Source organism: Protopterus annectens, chromosome 4.part0 (genome assembly GCF_019279795.1).
Source record: "Protopterus annectens isolate FY-2018-M chromosome 4.part0, PAN1.0, whole genome shotgun sequence".
NCBI classification, from domain to species: Eukaryota; Metazoa; Chordata; order Ceratodontiformes; family Protopteridae; genus Protopterus; species Protopterus annectens.
Genome location: NC_056733.1, coordinates 1,471,081,454 through 1,471,107,087, shown reverse-complemented (window position 1 = coordinate 1,471,107,087; position 25,634 = coordinate 1,471,081,454).

Genomic DNA, 25,634 nt, shown 5'->3' with positions numbered 1-25,634 from the left:
CTGTATTCTTTCAGTAAGGAACTCTGTGGAAATCCAGTTGTTGGATATGCCTGGTTAGGTACATACCAAAGGAGGAGGCATTGTACTCAATGAATAGCCAGATGAATGCTGAATACAGTGGAACAATGACCTGCATGGACCTAGATGCTATATCTTTGTATATAAGATGAACAGCATAGAGTACTTTCCTCACTTTTGTAGACACTTAATGTCAAAGGCTATATTACTGTCTATTTGTGTCCCTAAATCCCTGACCACTGGGTAGACTCTTAGGGGTGTGCTGCCAATACGCTAGTTACCAGGGTAGCTGACTTTCAAAGGATACTATTCTACATTTCTTGACATTAAGTTTTAGTCCATGGTTCTGACACCAGTTATTTGCTGTTTCAGCCATTCTTAGAAAATGTTAGTGTTGGTGGGGGATTCCATGACTACTGTTAATTTACAGTCAACTGCAGATTTGGTCAGCCTGAGGTCCTTGATGTTGGCCTTGACTTCAGAAAAGTAAATGCCAAAAAGGAGCAGTTCCAAGACCGATCCTTGAGGGACTCCACTGGTGACCGAACTCTTTGTAGAGGTGGTCTCCCCAGTTATAACTTCCTGGATCCTGTCTATGAGCCAAATGACTATCCACCAGATGACATAAGGGTTTATACATAACCTCCTGAGTTTGTTAACAATGCCCAAGTGGGGTATTGTCTCAAATGCCTTGGCCAGCTTAAGGTATCAGTGTGAAACATTTTGCCCTCATCCATTGCTTTGGTGACCTTCTCAAACAAGTTCACCAGGTTGAGTAGGCATGACCTGCACTTGATAAAACCAAAATGGATTCAATCCAGTTTCTGGAAGTTTTCCATGTCATTAATGATAATTTCTATGTATAGAAAACCAAACAGGAATGGCAGAGCTGAGTAAATGTTGAAGTTTTATTTTTATTTTATTAAGCGCTTTTCGTTTGCTGTGCAATGGAAACTTCTTCAGATAAACATAAACAAGATACATAGTATCTAATTTCAAGTTAAAAACCTGATGTCATGTGATTAACTAAGCCAATCAACAATTACTGTTAAAAACAGAAACACCCTCTCTTAAGAACAAGAACTCCCTCTCTTAAAAAGCCTAATACTACTAAAACCTGATACAAAATAGGTTCTAATTAATAAGTGTTTAGGTGACAGTGAACATTAAAAATACCAATATTTTTTTACAGCTCCCATAACACTTCCCATTACCAAATAACTGGCATTATGTAACCTCTGTTATGACATGTACAGAGGCAAAAAAAAACAATGCCATCTAATGACACCACGAAGCAAAGAAATACAAATTATTATACATGATATACATAAATATAAGGGAATTAGTGTACCATCTCATCTTTGTAAGCTTTTTAATTTCAAGATACAACTTATAGAGGAGGTTACATTTATGCCTGGGAAATTATAAGCATTTAAATTAATTTGTCAGAACAATTCTAGCTCCTCTAAACTGAACTATATCCCCTTGCCTCACACTAAGAATAGGGCTATACACCTTATTGGACCTCTTGAATTTGACCTCTTCAATCAACAAGTCCAATAATTCCTCATGATAGTCACAGCTTAGGAACATGTTTTTTAATAAACAACATTCATCTGAGAAATCATTGTCCTGGCTAACTATCCATACTGCCGTCACCAACTGGCCTTCACAACCGACCGTATCTGATGGTGAGGGTGGCAGCTAGAGAAATGCAGAAAGGTGTTAGAATAAGTGCTCTTTCTGTGAATCTTGGCCATAAAACATTGGTGTGAAGCAAAGGGATATAGTTTAACTTCTGACTTATGATGAGATGAATCAAGTGGCTGTAGACAGCTCCCGGGATCATAGTGTAAGGGTTAAAGTTGATTTGCACCTGAGCTTCATCACTACATTTAATGTGGACAGTCAATCAATAGTTAAGATCATACAGAAGAATTGGGAACTGTTTAGAACTAATCCCATGTTGTTTAGCAAGTTGGGTGATACTCCCAAAGTGATATTTAGAAGGGTCAACATTTTGAAAAAACATGCTGGAACAACATCATAGAAGTGTCCCTAAAATTACAGGCATGCTTAAGTGTGAGTCATGTAATTTTTGCAAATTCATTGATGTTGGTAACTCTTTCCACATCAATAATATTCAGTACAAGATGAAACAAGGATTCAATTGCAATTATAGGTATATTGTATATCTAGCTAGGTGTCAATGTTGCCCTGCATTTTACATCGGCTAAACAGAGCGTAGACTCCGTGACCGGGTTTACGAACATCAATATGCTATCACTAAAGGAAAAATTGAAAATGCTTTAGCGAAACATATTTTGTCCAACAAGGGACATAAATTTAAATATAAGGTCATAGATCAAGTACCCATTGACATCAGGGGTGGACCTCTGCCTCTACAATTACAGGAGCTCAGCAGTCGTTTGTGTGGCCGTTAGTGTTTCCATCATTTCTATGTATATTAGACTAGTGAGACTTATGAGTCTGTAGTTTCCAGTGTCTGTAGATGGCCCACCTTTGTGCAGAGTAATGATGGTTACTGCTCTCCATTCATTAGGCACAAAGCCTGTTTGATAAATATAAAGGAAAAGTACAAGATAAGCAATTTATTGATGACCCAAAAATGTTTCATAGAGAATTTGGAAAGAAGGCAAAAGGAACTGAAACTCACCAAAAAAAGAAGAAATAGATTTTTTGTTGAAATATCTATGAAGCTCCTGTGAACATAAGAAAGATGTTAATGGATAGAAAAAGTAAAAGAAAGAATAAGAAGGTCAAATGTCCAGGATTTGAAAAGAGATGAAGTAACAGATAGAGAGACTGAAACAAAGTTAAGAAAAGCTCCTAATTGGAAAACCCCAGGCCCAGATGCAGTACCTAACCTCTGGTTAAAAGTATTATCTCTACATGAAGATCTAGCTATGAGTAAGACCTATTTATATGCACACCCTGAACAGACACCAATCTGGTTAACAACAGGAAAAACAATACTCTTACTTAAGAGCAAACCTGCAAGCTATCCTAAAAACTATAGACCAATAGCTTGCCTTCCAACGACATATAAACTATACACTGAAATTGATGCCAACAGAGTTTATAGTCATTTAGAAGAAAATTCAATCATGGCACTAGAACAAAAGGGTAATAAAAGAAAGTCATATGGAACAAAGGATCATTTGTTGTTAAATATAGTCATAATGGATAATTGTAAAAAGGGTAAGAATCTAAGTGTGGCATGGATAGACTACAAAAAAGCATTTGACAGTATCCCACATTCATGGATAAAAGAATGCTTAAAAATGTATAAGATAAACTCTACACTGATCGATTACATTACAGCAACTATGAAACAGTGGCAAACCACTCTGCAGTTAAGCCACGATAAAGGACAAATTATTATTCCAGGAATAAAGATTCAAAGAGGAATATTCCAGGGGCTGTTTGTCACCACTGCTCTTTTGTCTTGCCCTTAACCCATTAAGCTGTCTACTTAACAGATTAGGTCATGGCTACAATTTGGCTCCCAAAAAACAACAAACTGTAAAGACTTATTTATTTATGTATTTATTTATTGACATTTGTTTACCGGGAAAGATCACTGGGCCAAACAGAGCCCATTTTCAGTGGAGGCCCAGGGAGAAAATCTCCACATGAAACACAAATAGAACACATAGTACATCAAGGCATACATTTTGAGTATATACAGTACCAATGCCGGAAAAGATCTCTAAACAGCAGAACACTTAGTGTATATACAATACTTGAGACATATTCAATAAAACAAATTACAATGTAGTACAACTATAGCTGATGTAGAAATATGGGTGAATATAAAAAAAACACACACTGGTTACACATAATAAACTAAATTACAAAGTAATACCACTATAGTTGATATAGTAATATGGGGAAAATAAGATGCTAAGCCTACAGAAGATACTGAGATTTTGAGCTGGGGAAGACATTTAGAGGCTACAGCAGTTAGAGTATATGAGAGGAAAATAAGTGATAGAATATGAGAAGGAACATGTAGGAAGTGGTGAGTGGTAACATCAGATGTAGAAAAAGTAGCAGAAATAGAGATGGAGATCAGGAGAGAATGTCATTAGTAGTAGTAACGGAAGTATGAGAGTACAAGGTAAAAAAGGAACTAGTAGGAAGGCACTAAGATCTAGGTCATGGCTGGAGGAGGCTTAGTGCAGTTACAAATGCATTTGGAATATTGGTGTGTGCGTAGGGCAATTGTAAAGGAGGCTGTACATTGTGTATGGGTAAAGGAAGGCTGTTCTAGGTTTTAGTTATTACCCAGGAGTATAGTAGTTGACCAGCAGGTAATTTAGTCAAGCTTAGTCAAACACTCTGCTTCTGCTGTGCTGACGAGGTCATAACAAGGCCAAAATATGCATAGCCACACCTAGTGGAGTTTGGCTTTATTGGCTTGAAATTGTCCAGTAAAATGACAAAACAAGTTATGGCCATTCAGAATTGCTAATGAGCTGAAACACCTGATGTGCATAAGGATCATTTGCATATATCCCATGTGCCTCTGATTCAAGAGGTTTGGGAGGTCACTCAGTGGAAGTTCTACCTTTGCTGGAGTTTTCATTTTGTTTTTACTGATTGGTTTTTCAGTGACCTTCTCACTCATTGTCAAAGAATAATATCAGGATATTTAGATTTAAAATGATTAACTATATTGCTTTAAGGCCATACACTGCCTCCTACAGCACACTTCTAAAATAGCTCCCATTGTCAGCTATTTGATAAACCAAATGGAGGCATTTCAAACTTACTAAACTGCAATTACAACGATAAGAAGAATTATTTCCGCTAGTAGAAAACCAGAGGGGAACTAATGACAATTTTGATTCCAGCCTCAGGTTTAAAGGCTAAATGGTTTTAAAAAGTTTACTTTTCTTCCTGATGAAAGATATACAACAGCATTAATTAGAATTACTAATCTTAATAATAACTTGAAGTATATAATACTCTTACAATGGGCAACATCTCAGTGTCACAGTAGTAGCAATGGCCTAAAACAAACAGTACTAAGGTACTTCATGTATGTATGCACATACACAAATATTCACACACAGATGTCACAAGAACGTCTGCTAAACTGCTTCTTTGCAAAGAGACAGTAACAGGAGAGTCCTGAAGGATGTCTGCTAAACTGCTTCTTTGCAAAGAGACAGTAACAGGAGAGTCCTGAAGGATGTCTGCTAAACCGCTTCTTTGCAAAGAGACAGTACCAGGAAGAGTCCTGCTATATACTGGAGTACTTTTAAAAAAAGCAAGGCATATACTTTTAAATAGCTCCATTATATAAATGCAATCATCAATGTCATGTCTGTGAGACATTCTTGTTTCCCCATTTTGGCAGTATTTTCCGACTCAGATTTCATCTTTGTGGCTAAACCACACATTTGCCATGCTCCTTATGGTGATTCTTGCTGTAATTTACATTAGACGACTTCATGTTAGAACCTTCATCTGAGCCTCAAACAGCTCTAACTTTCAGGGTCTTGCCCATACTGTTTCCTTCTCCACAGTATTCACAGTTTTGTTTTATGAGTTCTGACTCTGTTGTGACATAAGTGTTTATTTTTACAAAGGAGGGGAATAACTATCCTGTTTTCCATAAATACTCACATAAAATGGTGAGTGTCTGTATATACATGAATAGATGTTATGAATAAAGTGAGATTTCTGCATACTGTGTGATACACATGCTAAAACCTGGCTAATTGCTTTTGCTGGAAAACAAGGATGCATGATGGCCCAACAAGAAAAGAGAGAGAAATTCTTTGCATTTCCAGCCATAAAATGATTCAGGATTAATCTTAATCCTGTAGCAGCTTTCTGGCATGGAGAAAGGTACTCAATGTTTCAAAAGATATAAGCCACTGAGCGAACTGGTCAGCCTCTTGTGTCTAATGTGTTAATAAATCCAAGTGATACCTTATGCCCATGACATGTCAGTGGAGGATTTGTACTCCCAGGATTTCTGTGAGCATCCTTTTGGTGCTTGAATTAACCTATCCTATTTGGTGTTACATTAGCCTTACCCATCCTATGCTCTATAATTATATATTATCCCTAATGAGAATAACTGGGATCATATGGGCAGTGCAGTGGTACATTGGCTAGCATTGTTGCCTCACAGCAAGAGGTTCTCTGGTTCAATTCTTGGCTAGGGTGCCTTCTGTGCAGAGTCTGCATGTCCTCCCTTCATTCGCATGGGTTTCCTCCCAGTGCTGAAGTTTCCCCCCACATTCCAAAGACATGCATTTGGAGCATTTCTCCCCGGGCCTCCACTGAAAATGGGTTCTGTCCCAATCAGACTTTTCCAGTAAACAAATAATAAATTAATAAATAAAATCTTCTTCTTCTTTTCCCAGTTAGGGGTCGCCACAGCGAATCACCTGTCCGCTCATGATTGGCAGTGGAGTTTTGCGGTGTCGAGTTGCCAGCCCAGCGCCCAATCTTCCACAGAAGACACACATACACACTCACACCTCAGGCCAGTTTAGAGTGTCCAATCCACCTACAGCATGTCTTTGGGATGTGGGAGAAAATCGGAGCACCCAGAGGAAACCCACGTGACCACAGGCAGGACATGCAGACTCCACACAGAAGGCACCCCAGCTGAGGATTGAACCTGAGAAACTCTGGCTGTGAGGCGGCAACACTAATGGCTGCACCACCATGGCCACCAAAATTAATAAATAAAATACCATAGATAATTTGAGGAAACTCATATATGGGATAAAGCCTTTAGAAGATTTTTCTTTCCATTATTAGTATAAGGGGAAGAAGTCCTGGGCTAAATTTTCTGTTTTCCATTCATAGTTCCAAGTTGTGTTTGACTATGGACAGGGATGAGCTTTCTTTCATGTGGATGGGAAGCGTCTTCCAGAGTCAAGGGACAGAGGTGCTAAAACACAGATGAACTTCTAGTTTCCCATCCATTCATTCAGATTATATTTGAAAAGAGTAAAGAACGTACTATGCTTTATGTGGAGAGGAAGACAATTAAAAAGAAGCGGCATTCTCTGTGATATATATGTATCCCTCCAACATGTTCTATTTACATTGCAGAAGAGATAAAGATCTGCTGAGCAGGTGTTTGATGTCATCAATTTCAAATCTAAGACTGCACCTTTAATTATGGGTCTTGGTAGATTCCTCCAAAATATTATTTTGCTTACTGCATTCTGTCATAGTGAATAGCAAAAAACATCAATGGACACCATTCTTATCTGAGATAGGAGGATTGATTTAAAAAGGAAATATAAGAAAAAGTATTTTTAGTGTCTTTTTTTGAAAGTGTGTTTGCTGCACCCCTTGCATATTACACATATGCTATACTATGCATAGCATACACTTGCCGACATCTCTGGACATAAGACCTTGGGGAGGTTATTGGGAAACATTTCTAAAGTGCAATGAATTGCGGTGACAGTTTAATCTAGAAGCACACATCCCTCCAGTCCTAAATGATGTGATAAATATCAATAGTATTTTTAAAAATGTGATCTTTCAAACTCTAGTCATTTTTAAAATGTGTACTTTATATGTGGAGTGAATATTTTCAGAAGTATCTAATATGAATTATGTTTTATGGATTTAGTTTGCTATGAATGTATGTCTTTTCTTTAATTAATTTAATACCTGGAACTGCAGTTCAGTGGATTTCACTGGTTACAATGCTGTTTTTATAGATTGGAGTCACTTGTTATTGAGGGTATTTAAACTTGGTTGACTGCTATTTAATTTATTATGGTGAATTTGTATGAGTGAAGACAAAAGGGCTAAATAAATTACCAAAATGATCACATGAGGACAGCGTTGGTTTTCTTTATTAGTTATTATTCATAAAGGACAAATGGAAATATTACATTTCATAATAGTTAAAGACGATAGCCCAAGCTTGCTAGGAAGAAGAACAATAGGAAGCATTACCTTTCATGGTATATAAAGGAACTGGTTTGCTAGGGAAAAGTTGACCTAACATAATTCATGTAAGCTTGATTGAAATAAAGCACAAACATTGAAAAAGTGTAGCTTTACAAATGAGTAGTTACAAAACATGCCTCAAGGCATAAAGAATAAATAGGTATCTTTTTTTTTTCAATAATAATTCTTTATTTTTCTTTTTTTTCTAAATGTTAATACAATACTACAACCTATTTACAATATATACATGAATGCTTCCAACAGTTACAAAGAGTCATTATACATAACTATACACTTCTAAATAGATATTCCAAAAAAAAAAAAAGAATAAAAATCTAGTATCAATGTAAGGCCTATCTATAGACAACTCTATAGTTAGTCTGTACTTCCCGGAGAAAAGTGGAATGGAACCTTAAGCTAAGACAATGTTAAAGATTTGCTCCCATATTTTTGTATTATTTACACTTTTCTTATGATTACTAATTAATAATTTGTGTATTAAGATATGTTTAATTGCTACACTCTTGAAATTTTCCCATGAAGTCTGGGATGGATTCAACCAATTTGAAGCTATATAAAGCTTCATTAACAAAAAAATATTTACAAGTATGATCCTTTGGGATCTATCCAAATTAGTTGGCGGAATATGCAGAATCATAAACTCCCAAGAAAGTGTAGACTGTTGATATCCCATTTTTTGTAGTTGGAATTTCAAAGAATTCCACAGTTTAAAAATACATTTACAACTCCAGAACATGTGTAAAAGGTCAGCCGTTTGATCTATACAATATGGGCATTTGGGTGAATTTTTTGAGTTAAATTTATGTAAAGTGAGACACGTATAATACGCATGATTAAATATCATCAACTGAGTAAATAATAACTTTTGAAGGGACACTGATTTTAAGGTTAAGTTAATTGCTCTCACTATTTTACTATCTTCAATCGTTAACAATTTCTCCTTCCAGTATTTCGATAAAAGTATTTGGTTATTGTATTTCACCTCTTTCATCAAACTATATGACACTGTTATATATTTACATTCCTGTGTTAAGGTTTGCCATAAGTTTAGGCAAATGTTTAAATCTTCTTCTTTAATTTTGAAATTCCTATTACTAAAATAGCTTATTAATAAGTCCTTTAACTGTCTTATTATAATTAAATACGAGAGATACCTAGAAAGGGATATAAATCGAGTATCGTTAAATTACTTATAAGTGGGAATTTCTTAAGGTCTATCAACTGATTGCCAATTTTCAAATTCGGGTTTTTATGAAATGGTTGAAAAATCATCATATATTGTAAAAGATTTAGTGAGTTAAACAGACTTTGTACTGATATTATATATATTTTGATATGCTCCATCAAAGCGTACATTTTAAGGGTATCTTTGTTTAAAAAAGGTAATGCCTTACAATTAATACCCAGACCAGCAACATGTTTGTGATTTAAAATCAACCACTTAGGAGCCCATTTTGAATTGATCCTATCAAAGTTAACTACGCTTAGAATTCTATTAGCATTTATTATTAAATAATATGTTTCAAAATTCAGTAGTTCCAACCCACCCCTATTTTTCGTGGGTCATCAGTTTGTCATAAGATACCCTAACTTTTCTAGGTTCCCATACAAATCTAGCTAATTCTGTATGAAGTTGTTTGAAGAATTTCCTGGAAATTTGAACTTGAGTAGCTCTAAAGATATATAGTATTCTGGGAAGTATGTTCATTTTAATAATTGAGGTCTTTGCCATTATTGGTAATTTCAGATTACCCCATCTTTTTAAATCAGAGACTATCTGTTCCCAAATTAACTTAACATTATTTACGTAAACGTCTCTATTATCTGTTGAAAAAACAACCCCTAAATATTTTATTTTTTCTTCGGATTTTACCTGCCCTACCAATGGTAAAAGCGAGAAGGGTGTAGGTGTCTTTAATGGGAATACCTTGGTTTTTTTTAAATTTATTTTGTAATTAGATATATTTGCAAAGTCTTCCACAGCTTTTAATATTTTCTTAATATCTGAAACAGGTGTTGTGCAGTAAATATTCAAATCATCCACAAAAGCAGCCATGGAAATCTTCGTACCATAAATTATTGGAGCATTGTGATAAATATTTTGTTTGATATGTAGAAATAATGGTTCTAAATATAAATTGAATAATATTGGAGATAACGGACATCCTTGGCGGGTACCATTCTTAATTTTAATTCTTTTTGAGAGATTCCTATTAATAACTAGATTTGTATAAGGATTGTTATATAGTTTTTTTAAAGTTAAAATGAATTCTTGTGGTATATTAAAACATGCTAAAATATCAAACAAACATTCTAAGTTCACTCTATCAAAAGCTTTTTGTGCGTCAATTATGAGTGCATATGCATTAAAGTTCCTGTGAGTGGCATAAGAAATCAGTGTATGAAGTGATAACGTATTATCTGTAGTTTGTCTGCCATTTATAAAACCGGCTTGTTCTTCTGATATTATCAGGTTAATGACCTTCTTCAATCTATTAGCCAAAATCGATGTCATAATTTTCATATCTATATTCAAAAGTGAAATAGGTCTATAATTATCAGGGTTATGTAAATCAGTATTCTCTTTCAGCATAAGAATAGTTTTCGAAGCATTAAAGTGCGGGTCAGTAATTTTATTGTTAGTTATATAATTAAATACTTGTGGAAGTATTTTCCCCAATATATCACTAAAAGTTTTATAGAATTCTGTGGTCAAACCATCCGGTCCCGGAGCTTTATATGGCTTCAACTTTTTAATTGCATCAATTATCTCCTCTGAAGAAATTGGTTTAACTAAGTTCATATGAAGCTCATCATCAATCTTCGGAAAGATAATTTTCTGCAGAAAATCATTATTACTCTTATTTATATTTACTTCCTGTTGCTCACCATATACTTGTGAAAATATTAGTTCAAATGCCTTCATGATATCTTCAGTATTGGTATATGTTTTATTATTAAAGTGTATTTCAGAGATTTGAGAAGGTATTTTCGATTGATTAATAATACGTGCTAGTGCTTTTGAAGGGGTCTGTATGTGATTGGCATATTTTACCAGCATTTTCTGCTCATAAAATGATAATTTACTGTTTTGTAGTAAAAAAAGGTCCTTCTGACATTTTAATAACTCTGTTTCAGTTTGTTTACTATAATTCCCAATTAGATTTTGATCCAGTAATTTAATTTTAGTTTCCAATTCTTGTATGTCTCTCACTTGTAATTTCTTGTAATAAGTAGCCTTTTGGAGAAACATTCCTCTAATTTGTGCTTTGGTAGTTGCCCATTCTATGTCAGACGGATGACGGTGTTTCGAAAGATTAGCTAGTAATTGGTTAAAGAACTCCTGAGCTTCTTTTATTACATCTTCTTTATGCAATAGATATGGATTTAATGTCCAATTATAACCTCTAAAATGTATCTTCTGACTAGTGTCCTTATTGAAAGTTAATGTGATCCTAGAATGGTCCGACAAATGTCGAGCTTGTATGTATATATAGGGATCAAAAAACATTAGTGCGTCTGAAATTAAAAAAAAAGTCGATCCTGAACCACATTTTATGACAACTTGAATAAAATGTAAAGTTATTTGCATTCATTTGATTCTTATTGTATTTAAATGGATCATATAATTTAAAATCTGTTTTAAATTCCTGTAGTGCTATCACTGCTTGGTTATTAAAGGACCTATGAGAACTTGATTTATCTAATTTAGGGTCTTGGTATGTATTCCAGTCACCTCCTATTATTATATAGTAATTATTATATTGATTCAGGATAAAATAAAGTGATGTTATGAAAAATTGTTGATTGGTACATGGGGCATATATGTTAAGAAGTATCACCGGTTTATCGTAAAGTTTGGATACAAGAATCACATAACACCATCTTCCCTCTTTGTCCATTTTAAAATCTAGGATTTTCTCTTGGTACTGACTTTTAATAATTATCGCCACCCCTGCACTATTAGTTGTCCCTTCCGAAGCTATCACCTCTCTGATCCATTTCTTATTTTTGAGGGCAGTCCATTGATCGTTAGTCAAATGGGTTTCTTGTAACAAAATACAACATGCTTTTGACTGGAGGAGCAAATGAAAAAATAATTTCCTTTTTTTCAAGTTCTGGAAGCCTTTAACATTCCATGAGTCTATTATCCACATACTAAAATTTTAAAAACTTTAAAGTATATTTTAAAATTGAAAGACGATACTAGATTCAGATGTATTAGCACAGTATATAATATCTGGAAGCAATCTTGACGTCCTATCCCTAACCAGTGCCTATCCACTATTCCCCTGGACCAGGACATACATAGGTTTTTTACACTGTATAAACTTCTATTGGTACACATCATTACTAAATATCTGTTCTTTATCTTACAAAATATCCATGCAAAAAACCTATAATAACTACGTCTAACTCTACAAAACCTAACCAAAACATTCCCTACTAAACACTGGTATCTATCTACAGCTCTTGAACACATTATTTAGTTAACACAAATGCTATTCCTTACATGCAAAATTACTATTCTACCTCTCTAATAGTTAACATATATTATTAGTTCTATAATTTGGTTATATTACCCTAGAATATCTAATTATCTTATTTAAATCTAACCTAAACAGATATATGACAGTACTCCTATTAAACAGTAATGTTATTGACTTCAAGATAATACACTATATGTTTAATTTATATTTAAAGCATTAAATTTGACATTGTTTATCTAATCTAATTTATTTAACATTGTGATGACAGCAGCATTGGTGAATACAAGTAGCATTAACTATGCTTAGCAGATACTATATTTAAATATATAAACAATATCTAAATAGCACAGTTCCCAAAACATTCAGAACCACATCGGAAAAATAACCTTCATTTTCCTAGGAATACCAGGATATATTATGTGCTTTTAATTTACTAACTATCCCAGCATTAAAACCCATTTGTATCCAAACATTTACAGTATTAAAACACAATCTAAAAGCAGGAGAATAAATACTGCAGTACAGTACAATATTATTGGCACATCCACATTCAGGCAAACTACCTAGGAAAATAGAATAACTATGATAACTTTATGTTACTTCTACCATATTAGTTACATGACACATTTTAACCACTACATTAATATTCAGTTTAAATCCTACCTGAATGAATTCACATTCCCTTTTACGGAAATAAAAGTTGAAACATACATTAAAAGTCCACGAAGCTTCGTTTTATGATCCCAGTAGGTTCCCCTTCTTCCATAGAGCTCTATCTACTTCCTGGTCATGAAATCTTGTTTTCAAATTCGCGAAGGGGGGAACCATTACGCGAACGGACTTCCGGATGTGCCACAATGAAAGCGGACCCTCAGCAGCATCTAAAGGACTTCCTGTTGCCTCACGAAGGAACACAGTTCGTGGAATCTTTGTAAACAAGCTGGACCTGCAAAAAAAAACTAGTTAATTATTAACCAAGGGGCCTGGTGAAGAAGAAAGAACAAACAAAGGATTTTGGAGCCTCGAGGTATAGTAGGCATGGAATCCCAGTATCCACGTTGTTGTAAACAGACTGAATGTTCCAGTTAAGCTTCTGAAGTTGGGAGGGATTTGAAAATCTTCAAAAAGGTAAGTTTTGCTTCTTTTTTTGTAGAACAGGAATATTTGGATCCATCAACTGTAAAAATTAATGTGTTAGGGTATTTCATCTGGAATTTAATATTCTTTTCAGTAAGGAACTTGCAGTATGGAGCTAATGCTTGTCTGGCTTGTCTTATTTGCAATGGTAAATCCTGTCCCATAGAAACTCTATTATTTTGCCACATAACATAACCTCCATTCTTTTTAACAGTTAGAATTATTTTATTTACATCCTGGTAATGGAGAATTTTGACATAAACCGGTCTAGGAATATTTGAGGCTTGTGTTTCTCTGAGAGCTCTATGGGCTCTTTCTATAACAATTTGCTTAGCCATATCAGAGTCCTTGAACAATGTTTCCAGTATTTGTATAATGGTAGACATTAAATCATTATATTGAATAGTTTCAGGAATTCCTCTAATAATTATGTTGTTCCTTCTGGATCTTGCCTCCAAGTCCAGAATCTTGTTTTGCATAGATTGAATGTCCAGGTCATGAATATCTGTTTTTTTTTGTAAGCAATGTTATTCTGTCCTCATTTTCGGATATCCTCGCTTCTGATTTATCTATCCTTTCAAGAATTTGACTGCATGTGGCACCAAAAGAAAGTACCTGGTTTGAAAGTTCATTTAAAGCTTCTTGTATGGGCAACAAAGCAGTTTTGATGTCTTCCATGTTAGCCAGCTGATCCGGTTTATTTGTCATTCCAGCTTTTAAAAGTTCCTGTTGTTTTACAGTTTTCTGCCTTTTGATTGTTGAATCTTTTTCTGGTGACTGCAGTGCTGTTAATTTAGTTTTAGTTGTTGTTGTTTCCATGCTTTTTTCCTCTTTTGACATCGTGAAATAGAAGTCAGACAGATCCTTTGTTTAATATTCTTTTCAGAGTCAGGCAGACCATCAGCTCTAATCCTGTGAATTTAATTAGTTTCCTTCTGTTCTTTTACCTCTCAGGCAATGTTTGATTGTAGTAGAATAGTTATATCCAACGATTAATACAAAAAATCTTGTAGTATAATCTCAGGGCTGATTTTTATTCCGAGTATCTGGAGAGCTGTAGATGTACAGTGTCTACAGAATGGCGGCCATCTTTGTCTCCCAAGAATAAATAGGTATCTTAAAAGGAGCCACAACTAGTATTCATAATCAAGCAAATGCCAAACTATCTTTTTCATACCTGAATCAGTTCTTTATCTTAATACTAGTTCTTTACCTTCTGTGATACTCCATATGTGTGAATGTGCTCTGTTTTATTATTTTTTCTGAATTTCTGTACCCAGGGCTATACCTGCAAATGGTCTATTGTGATCAGTCCACTACCAAACTAAATAAATTTAGTAAAATTCTAGTATGCCCCCCCCCCCGTCTTAGCCTATGCCTTGTGTCTGGGTCCTGCTACATCATATTTGTATTCTAGTGCAGATATGATTTACCTGTACATGAGAGGTTAATTCTAAACCTCCACCTCTCTTTTTTACTGATTCCCTCTTAGTTACAGTGTTTTTTTTCTTTTTCTTCAAATAACACTCTAGTACCTACTCCTTTACCCATACTATCCAACACTTTTCTACCTGACTGATTGATTTCTTTGGCAATTTCCCGACCTGGGTGTAAGCCCTGCTCTGCTCACCCTTGCTTTGCTCCCCTACCTTACCCCCATTTACACCCCCACTCTCCTGAAACTTATACTTATCCAAACCACACCCCTCTATGACATCAGCCTAAAAACACCCAATCTACAGCCTCATCCAATTAAACTATTAAGACTCAATAGACTTCCCTTCTCCCACCTATTACATCTCAGCACTTGCATCTAACTCCATATACTACCTTTTTCTCCTCCTACTACAGGACATTACCCCCTCTGCCACCTATATCCCTACTCTGGCCTGCAACCATTATTACCATTTCAGGGTTACCTATTTATCTATAGCCACCAATTATAACCTCAAACACTTATCACAACAGTCTAAATAACCCCCTCCAGGTATCTGTCATACAGTAGACAAACTTACTGCATTATTCACTCCTCTACTAGCCACTACCCAACCCCTTTTTTCAAACTAAATAACTAACAACCATGCCCTCTTTAAAACTTATCATCTCAGTCACATTTATTTTAACCCTACTATCCCTGACCCTACATTTGTCCTCATACCACTCCTATCATCTCATTTATTACCCTTTCCAACTTCACCCAACAACCCAGTCCACTGTCAGAGTAACCTCCCCATTTATATCTCCCCTCAGCTATTTGTCCCCTCTTCAACACCATTCTTCTCTCTAAGGTACTTTCAATCACACAGTCCTGCTAATAAACTTTATATATAAAATAAACTACTCATCAAAATAAAATGTCTTATCCTGCACTCCCTTACCCACATTAAACTTCAATCTGACATCCATGCCAACCCAGGCTCTGCTCTTACTACTTTCTCTAACCAACCCCCTCCACCAACCAACTATTCTCAGTATCAGCTCTGATGATAGGAAGAAATATCTCTGTTTTTCTGAATGTAGGTATTTATATAGTTGCAAACAATGAATGTTCATTTCAAACTTTGGACTGCCCATTATCTTATAACATTGTAATGCTATATACTTTGTAAATATGGATTGCTGATTTGAAACTTTGGAATGCCTGTTGCTCTATAACATTGTAATATTTGCTTATACTATGACATTAAACCTTATTTTACTGAGTTGCTAACTTCCTCATGTATGTATAGAGTTAGCCTAAATAGTATGTAGTGTCACTATTTTATCTGAACGGTACACACTTGTACTGTTACTGTTATGTTGTTGTTCAAACTGGAGCTTTTCTCCCCAGGCTTCTACTGAAAAAGGACATGTGTCCAGTTGGACTTTCCTGGAAAACAAATGTAAAATAAAAAATAAAATGTGAACTATACTGAGTCATTCTTTGGAAAACGGTTTCTGATTTTAAGAAATGCTCACTCAGTGTGGATCAATGTGTGTTAAACGAATGCTTATAATGTGAAGTAATTGAAAAGCCAAGGTCCACTTTTAGTGCAGTGTTTCACATTTATGAAGTGAAGTGGAACTTATCTCATGCTTCGTTTAATGGCCTAACATAAATTGTTATACAAACTTATAATTAGTTCTATTGATTTTTGTAGGGACAGCTGTGTGCCCCCTTGCACTCACTATGTGGAAGCTCTGCCTCCAGACCCCTAATCTCTAAATATGTTGGCTCAGAGTCTGCACCAACTCAAACAAATGGGTATTAACTTATTTTCATTTTTCCTGCATTGGTCTGAGTTGGTGCAACTTCCGCTGTAGAGTATTTAGAGATGGGTTGTTTATGAAGAACCCACATCAAGGTGTGCAGAAACATATCACCTTGGAAAAATGCTGGCTGTTTTTATTTTTATTTTCCTCAGCTGAAATGAAGGTGTATTGTGATTGCAAGAAGGATCAAGTGTACCTTTTTTAGTTTGTGACCCTTAACCTTCATTCCTTTTTTAACTTTAGAACCCAGGTTTAGTATACCATGTTCCCTGCATTTATTTACCAATTAAAATATTTTTCATATTCGATGTTCTTAACAGAGGAAATATGAATATTTAGAAAAAAAATAACAAGAGTTTTTTTTTTTAATTTACTTGTTAACCAGATGAGCTTACTTAGAACAAGGACCACTTTTTAAGCATCACCTAGGAGTTTTCATTTATCAACACATGAACCAGCTGCTCATTCTGAAAAAAGCAAATAATATAGTCAATTCCATTTCTCAAAGAAAGATTTAGGATTTCCACATAAAATGTGCCCTCTGTCCTTACCAGTTAGCATAATGACTGGTAAATGTATTCTAAAGTTATTTACAATTTTAGTTTATAAATCTAACCATATTTCGTCAAAAGTATTGGATCATGTATAACAATACCACACCTATGCAGGCAGTGTCCTTAAAGACTACTGTTCCATTCCACAAAAATACATAGCTAAATAAATAAATTAAATAAATAAATAAATAAATAAAACAAAATACATAAATCAGCAGATGTTGGCACAAACAATCCAAAGAGAATGATACGTATACTGCCCAAAATTATTCCAGATCTGTTTTTTACACTGTGAATGTTCTAAAGCTTAAGTTAAATGCATATTCATTGCTTATGTGTGCACATACATAGACAGAAAAGTCAGCAGCCTGGAAAAAAAAGTCCAGTTGTTGTATTCAGATGAAACACATTGGTCAGTATTTATAGTTAGTTATTCAAATATGTTGAAACTATCTGCAATGTTCATTGACAAGTGTAGATGAGCCATAATTCACAGAGGCCATTTACACCATTGCATGATGGCCTCGAATGTAGTTATGCAAATATACAAATAATGAGATGTAAATGACAAGTGATGTAAAAATTCATATGCTAATGAGCTATGTTTCACACTGTTTATGATTCAGTCAATTTTCCTGCTTTTCCATTCTGGTCACAGATGTGTTATACAACAGGAAGCCTCAACAGATCTATCAGAGTTGCAACTGGTAAAAATGCTGCCATTTGCTGCTATCTTTGCTATTTTCAGGTCTGAGTTGTGTGTCTTGGGTGAGAAACCAGCTTTTATGTAGTGTCGCTCACCAGCCATGAAGGCAAACATGTAAGCAAAGGATTACTCATATAACTTTGATAGTCAAGAAATCCTTGATAGATTTAGAGTGGGCAGGGACATTATAAGGGTCTTAGAGGGTATATTTGACCCCCATAGGACACTAGAGGAATGCATGGACATCCTATCCTTGTGGGCACCAAGGTGTGTATAGCCCTCACTATACTTGCTATAGGGACCTTCCAGAGACAGACTGGGGACACAGTGGCAGATCCAGGAATTTATAAAAGGAGGGGGCGCAGTCTGGTTAGTTGAGTACCAGGCTGGGGGTGGGAAATTGGGACATTGGGCTTGGTGGTTGTGGAAAGATCACCTTAAGAAGTTCTGACATCATGTGTGAAAGACCACAATATACACTCAGTTACACATGATGTTGCTGTGGATTTGGTTCATAGGTGTTTCCTAGGCTAACAACCACAAGGGCTTTTTTAAGCCTAGCCATGCATCCCAAATCTCTGATAAGTTCAAATACCCTTGATAAGTGTAAGCATGGCCCTGGGAGATGAACCATTTACAGGTTACCTGTGTCCATTTAAGACACAGATGCCAAATCAGGGATGCATTTCCGTTTTCCCATCCAATTGTCCAAGATGCACTTGAATTGGGTTAGGGAGGAACTCTGCTTCACATGAATGGGGAGCCTGTTCCACAGATGGGGTAGTCTCTGGGATATATATCTATCTCTCCAGCAGGTCCTTTTTATATCACAGGCAAGGTTTAAGTCTTTAGAATGCCTAATTATGGTGATGTTTGTTTTGTGGATATGCAGGAGGTCCATCAGGATGGGGTCTGACAATGCCCTGTATGCCAGGCATAGATCTCCCCTCAAAAGCCTGTAGGAGTAGAATACAGGGATAGGGCTTTTAGGTGGTCTGCAAAGGATGTTTTAATTACACCCTGTATTCTTTTAGTCAGGAACCTCTGTGGACATTCCAATTGTTGGATATGCCTGGTTAGGTACATACCAAAGGGAGCATTGTACTCAATAATAGGTCTGATGAAAGCCGAATACAGTGAAACAATGACTTCCTTGGACTTAGATGCCATACCTTTGTTTATAAGTTGTGCAACATAGAATGATTTCCTCACCACTGTAAACACATGATGATCAAAGGCTAGATTACTATCTCAGTGTGTAGACACGTGATGATCAAAGGCTAGATTATTAAGTGTGTGAGTCCCTAAGTCCCTAATTACTGGGTCAACTCGAAGGGGTGTGTTTTCAATATGATAGTTACTAGGGATGGATGATTTCCTAAAGGATTCTATTATGCATTTCTTGGCTTTTAGTTTTAGTCCATGGCTCTGACACCAGTACTTTGTTTGTGTGAGCCCCTCCTGGAGAACATTTGTGTCAGTGTGAGATTCAATGACAGCTCCTAATTTGCAATCATCTGGAAATTTATTCAGCCAGAGACCATTGACATTGGCCTTGACTTCTGAGAAGTAAATGCCAAAAAGGAGCGGTCCAAGGACTGATCCCTGAGGGACACCACTTGTAACTGGCCTCTTTGTAGAGATGGATTCCCCAATTCTAACTTCCTGGGTCCTGTCTGTGAGCCAGTTGAATATCCACCAGAAGACATGCCGGTTTGTACCTAACCTCTTGAGTTTGTCAACAGTGCACAAGTGGGTATTGTGTTAAATACCTTGACCAGGTCAAGGTAGGCAGTGTGAATGATTTTGCCCTCATCCATTGCTTTGATGACCTTCTCAAAGAAGTCCACCAGGTTGAGTAGGCATGATCTGCCCTTGACAGAACCAAACTGGGTTGGGTGTAGTGTCTGTAGGTTTACTATAGCTCTGTTGATCATCTCCATGATAATTCTTTGCATGACTTTACATATAAGACAAGTGAGACTTGTGGGTCTGTAGTTTCCCAGGTCTGTAGATGGCCCACCTTTGTGCAGAGGGATGACTGTTGCCTTTCTGAAGCACTAAGGCTGTTTGGAGGCTACAGTTAAACAGTAATTCCAGAGGCCCTGATAGGTTATGTTTCATGCTATTTAGAAGGCATCCTGGAATATTGTCTGGGCCCATTGATGTAGTGTTCTTGGTCTTAGAGAGAGCATTAAGGACCTGTTCCCTAGTGATAGTAGGGGGAGTTATATTTGATAATATTTCCTGAGGAAGGTTGAAGGGGAGAGAGGGTTAAAGTTGGAGATGAATTTATCAGCCAGGAGGTTTGCTATATCTTCTGGCTCAGTATAGGTGGCTACATTTACAACAAGCTCTGCACACAATGTGTATTGCCTTTGAGGTTGTGGACATAGCTAAAGAATGTTTTGTGGTTGTCCTTGGCCTGGGAGGACAAATTTACCTCAAATTTGGCTTTGGTAGACTTTATTTGTCCTCTGAGTTGTTTGTTCAGTTTGATGAAAGTGCTTTTATCCTGCTGGGTGCTGCACCTCCTAATCTTTGCCATGATTTTCTTCCTCCTGTTATATAGCCTATTGATTTTGTGATTCCACCAAGATGACTTGTTTTTTGAGTTAGTTCTGTACTTCCTCCTGGTAGGTACAGCTGCCTCTGTGCAGCTACTAACATGCTTGTACAGGGTTCTGTGAACAGTTCTGTATAGGCAGAAGTGTTCTCAGAGTTTACGGGGGGTTGAAATCTTGCCAGGTTCTCACTTAATAACAGGAAGTTAGCCTTAGAATATTTCTTGAATATTCCCAGTTTAGATGGAGTCCAGGTTTATTGTTACTTCAAAGGAGACTATTTTGTTGTCTGACCTTACCAGGAAAGACATTACAGTAGGGGGTGTGCAGCAGTTTCCCATATTAACGAGGACCAGATCCAGTATGGTTGCACCCCTGGTTGGTGTATTGACTATCTGGTTCAGGGAGCTTGTGTTTACAAAATCCAGGAATCTCTGTGCATGTACAATTGGTGTCATATAGGAGTCTCAGTTAATACTGGAGTAATGAATATGGTATTCGGTTGGATGGTTAGTGTTTCTAATAAATTTAAATACATGGTATGGGTTTCCTTGGTCATGGAAGGGGACCTATAGCTTGCAAGGAAGTGGTATTGGATTTTACCTATGGTGATCTGAACATGGAGCATCTCACATGCATTGTCCTGTTTGACCAGCTTTGAAGTATATTTATTTTGGATGTAGATAGAGACACCTCAGCCTTTAGTCCATGCCTGTGAAGTAACTGGCCTAAATGTGTGGAAGACATTATAACCTTGCACTGTTGGTGTGCTTTCCATGGCTTTAAACCATGCCTCAGTAGATTTTGTTCCAGTCAGCTCCCCTGGACCCTCCCACCATTGTCTGTAACTGCCTTTAAATAACTGACCTTTTGAATGTAATGTATTAGAACAAGAACACTCATCCGTCAACTTGCTTAATTGAATAAACTCAGAATTGATGGACATGCTCCACCTAAAGAAATCCAAGTCACTGCGAGCCACGCGCTCTAGTGAGCTAAACCTCACTACAACAATAAATAGAACATGCTGGTGGGATAGATTCCTGTCACAGACTCCCCATGCTTTGGAACAAAATTCCTAACTACATTAGGCACAGCCCCTCACTAACATTCTTCAAGAGAAACCTTGGCAAGTGGATGGGTAACAGAAAATACAGCCCTGGGGTCACTTCATTGGCTCTGCTTGACAGAGGCTCAGGTAATTAATCAATGGGGCGGCGAAAGCCGACACACTCTGGCTAGGCTAATAAATGCCCTCAGGCAGATAGCCTAGTACCTATCTATGAACCTATAAACTACTTGAAACTCCAACAAGGTGTCTCTATTTCTCCCACAGGAAGGGTATCAGATAAAGAGTCCCCCAGATCTGCTAGATAAAGTGATTTTTATCTGGACTAATCCTTTGTACTCTGTTTCTTGTTAGTCCTCTCTCCACTGGGTCACAGGTGGGATACTAGACCTGACTTGAGCTTTCTGGATTACCTCTGGTCTCAGATGTCATTTAGTCACATTAATATATTTGCCCGACATGCTGCTAATGTTTCCATGTCTCCAAGGACTCCAAGCTGTGGTGGGTCGGATGCTAGTCTCAAACACATAATTAATGTACTTTTCTTAAAATAGCATATCCTCTTACCTATCCTTATTTTCATTCATTCATTCATTTCACATGTTAACTAGAAAGTCCCTCTGAGCCAGAGGCCCTTATGCAAAGGAACTTTGTAGTATAAGATAACACAGCAGAAGGCACACAGTTTCAGACCAAGTGATTATGTATATGGCAGTTACTAAAGAAAGCTGCATTGCTACATGGGGATGCATGAATACAATAATTATCACTGAAGGACTAGTACAAAATTTGGAAGTTGGATTCCTTACCCACATTGCAGTTTTGCTTTGCTTGCTTTCTTATTTACTTCTACAATGATTGCAGATATTGAAATAAAATAGCACAAACACTAATAGCCATTTGCAAACCAAACATCACAGTCTGACAGTGAAAACAGACAGCATGAGCAGAAAACCTATCTGCCCTTGAAACCCACATTCATTGCAATGGCATAAAACCACATTCATAGAAAATGCAGTGGAGGATTAAGTTTACCTTTGGGCCATTTTCAAACCATAGACTCCTTACACACATTTTTACAGCCATGCATACATGTTTGTGTTCTTTGATTCACCGTCCTGATTGTATTAAATTATATTCCTTGCATAGCACAGCACACTTGTTAGAATGTGGTTTAAATCTGAAGTTTTGAACATTCTTCTAGTAAGCAATGAAACAAAACATATGAACCAATAATGACAAAATTACCCATTTCAGAAAAATAACACGATTTGTGCTAGCATGCATTTTTTGAAGGATATGAAGGCTGAAACTCATATGTCATTATTTAGTGACTTCAGTCCTCTGTGAATTTCCAGAAAACCACACGTTATGAGGAATTAACCCCAGGATTCTCACTCCTCTTTTCTTGATGTACTGGAAAATATTAGGGTTCAACCAAACACCCTAATAATGGTCGATTTCAACTACTCCACCATTAACTGGGAAAACTACTCATGTACAAACTCCTTCACTCAACGCTTTCTGGAATTCATAAACTCCAATACCCTGAATCAACTTATCCACACCCCCACCAGGGACAACAATATCCTAGTCATTACTAACATGAGTGAATGGTGTTTTACACCTGAAGTTAACACCTCATTGGTCTGATACGACCATAAGCTAATCACCCTAGATATCCACATCCCGCCCGCACCCCCCATTAAGAAACCCATGATAAAAAAATTCTCCAAAGCCAACTTCATGCTTCTTAAGACAGAAGTGGTGAATGTCATGACACCCATGCAGATGGGCAATACAGTTATGACTGCTGAATCCTACAGAAATGCACTCTATAAGCACTTACATGAGTGCATGGATCTTGCTATCCCAAACAGAACCAAGACGCTATCCTCCAAAAAAAGGAAGCCAATCTGGTGGTCCCCTGCCATAAACAAACTGTACAACAGAAGGAAGAAACTGTTACAAAAGAGAGTAAAATCCCATGAGTGGAGGAGCTCCCTGGTCAGCCTCAGTAAGAAGCTGGGATCCCTTATAAGATCCTCCATAGCTGACTATGAAAAAAAAATTGCCATTGATCCGAAGGACAACCACAAAGCATTCTATAGCTATGTCAAGAATCTCACTGGCAACACCCAGATCTGCTCTGTGTTACAGCACAACAGTACGAAAATTACAGAACCAACTGATATTGCCAACATCCTGGTAGACAGGTTCAGAACTAACTTTACCCCTGTCTCACCCCGTAAAAATCCCATATCTATACAGGAAGAATGCAGAGTCCCTGTATCACAACTATGCAGGTAAAAGTTGCACTCTCTAAAGCCAAAAACACAGCATCCATGGGACCAGACAACATCACAGGCTGCGTTTTACATGAACTTCAGAATGAACTGGCTCCCCACCTAAGCACCATGTTCAATCATAGCCTCACATCAGGCTTTGTGCCCACTGAATGGCACACAGCAACAGTTATCCCACTCCACAAAGGGGGCGCCACCACTGATCCGGGGAACTATCGCACTATTAGCCTGACGAGCCTGGTCTGCAAGGCCATGGAATGTATCATCATGGAACTCATAAACAAAGACATTGGTAACCTCCAAACTCTGGACGCCACACAGTTCGGGTTTGTGAAAGGCAGATCGTGCCTCCTGAACCTGATCAAATTCTTTGAGGCAGTCACCAAAGCCGTAGATGAGGGTAAGGTGGTTCACACAGCCTATCTTGACCTCGCCAAGGCTTTCAACACCATCCCCCATTCTGGAATTATAGCTAAACTCACTTAACTAGGTATAAATCTCTACATCATAAGATGGGTTGCCAACTGGCTCACTGACAGAACCCACATTGCAAAAGTTGCAGACTCCAAATCTGACTAAAAAAACAGTGACAAGTGGAGTAAAACAGAGTTCAGTCCTGGGACCTCTCCTGTTTGGTATCTACTTCTCTGAAGTACAGGCTAACACAGAAGGCCTCTGGCTAATGAGATACACAGATGACTGCAAAATAGGAGGCATAGTCGAGTCCCCAAATGAGGTGGACATCCTACAAAAGGGTCTCACTGAGACAGATGCCTGGTGTCAGAGCCATGGCCACAAGCTCAATGAGCATTGTCATCCCCTTATGTAAAAACTCTGTACCTATGATCTACCACATAGGCAGCAGTCTACTTAACACTGAATGTGTGATAAGAGACCTTGGGACCCAGGAGGACAGTAGTCTCTCCTTTGATAGTCACATCACCACAGTAGTCAGAAAGTCCTTCTACGTGGCCCCCTCATCATAAAAGGGTTCTCTTCCAGGAAAAAAAAGGTCATTGCTCCCCTCTACTTGACACTTATTAGTCTTTATTTTAGACTCTATGGGCTTCCTCAACAAGATCAAGGACATAGCCATAGACAGAGACTGGACAAACAACAGGTCCTTTATTTTAGACTCTATGGACTTCCTCAACAAGATCAAGGACATAGCCATAGACAAAGACTGGATACTGGTCACCATCGATGTGGAGTCCCTTTACATGGTACTCCCACATGACTTATGCATTGCAGCCATGGCTGAAGCCTACATGAAGGACCACACGGCCATACCAGGGGAAGTGGACCACCTGGATAGGCTCCTCTCCCTACTCCCCAAGAACAATTTTTTCCACTTCAATGGGCACTACTATCGCCAGAGCACTGGGATCGCTATGGGAGCGGCTATGGCCCTGAGTTTGGCAAACACGGCACTAAGGAAGTGGGAGCAGGACCACATATACGGTTCCACCTATTTTAACAACATAGTGTGCTACTACAGGTTTATTGATGATATTTTCCTGGTTTGGACGGGTAACCAAGTTGAACTGGAGGA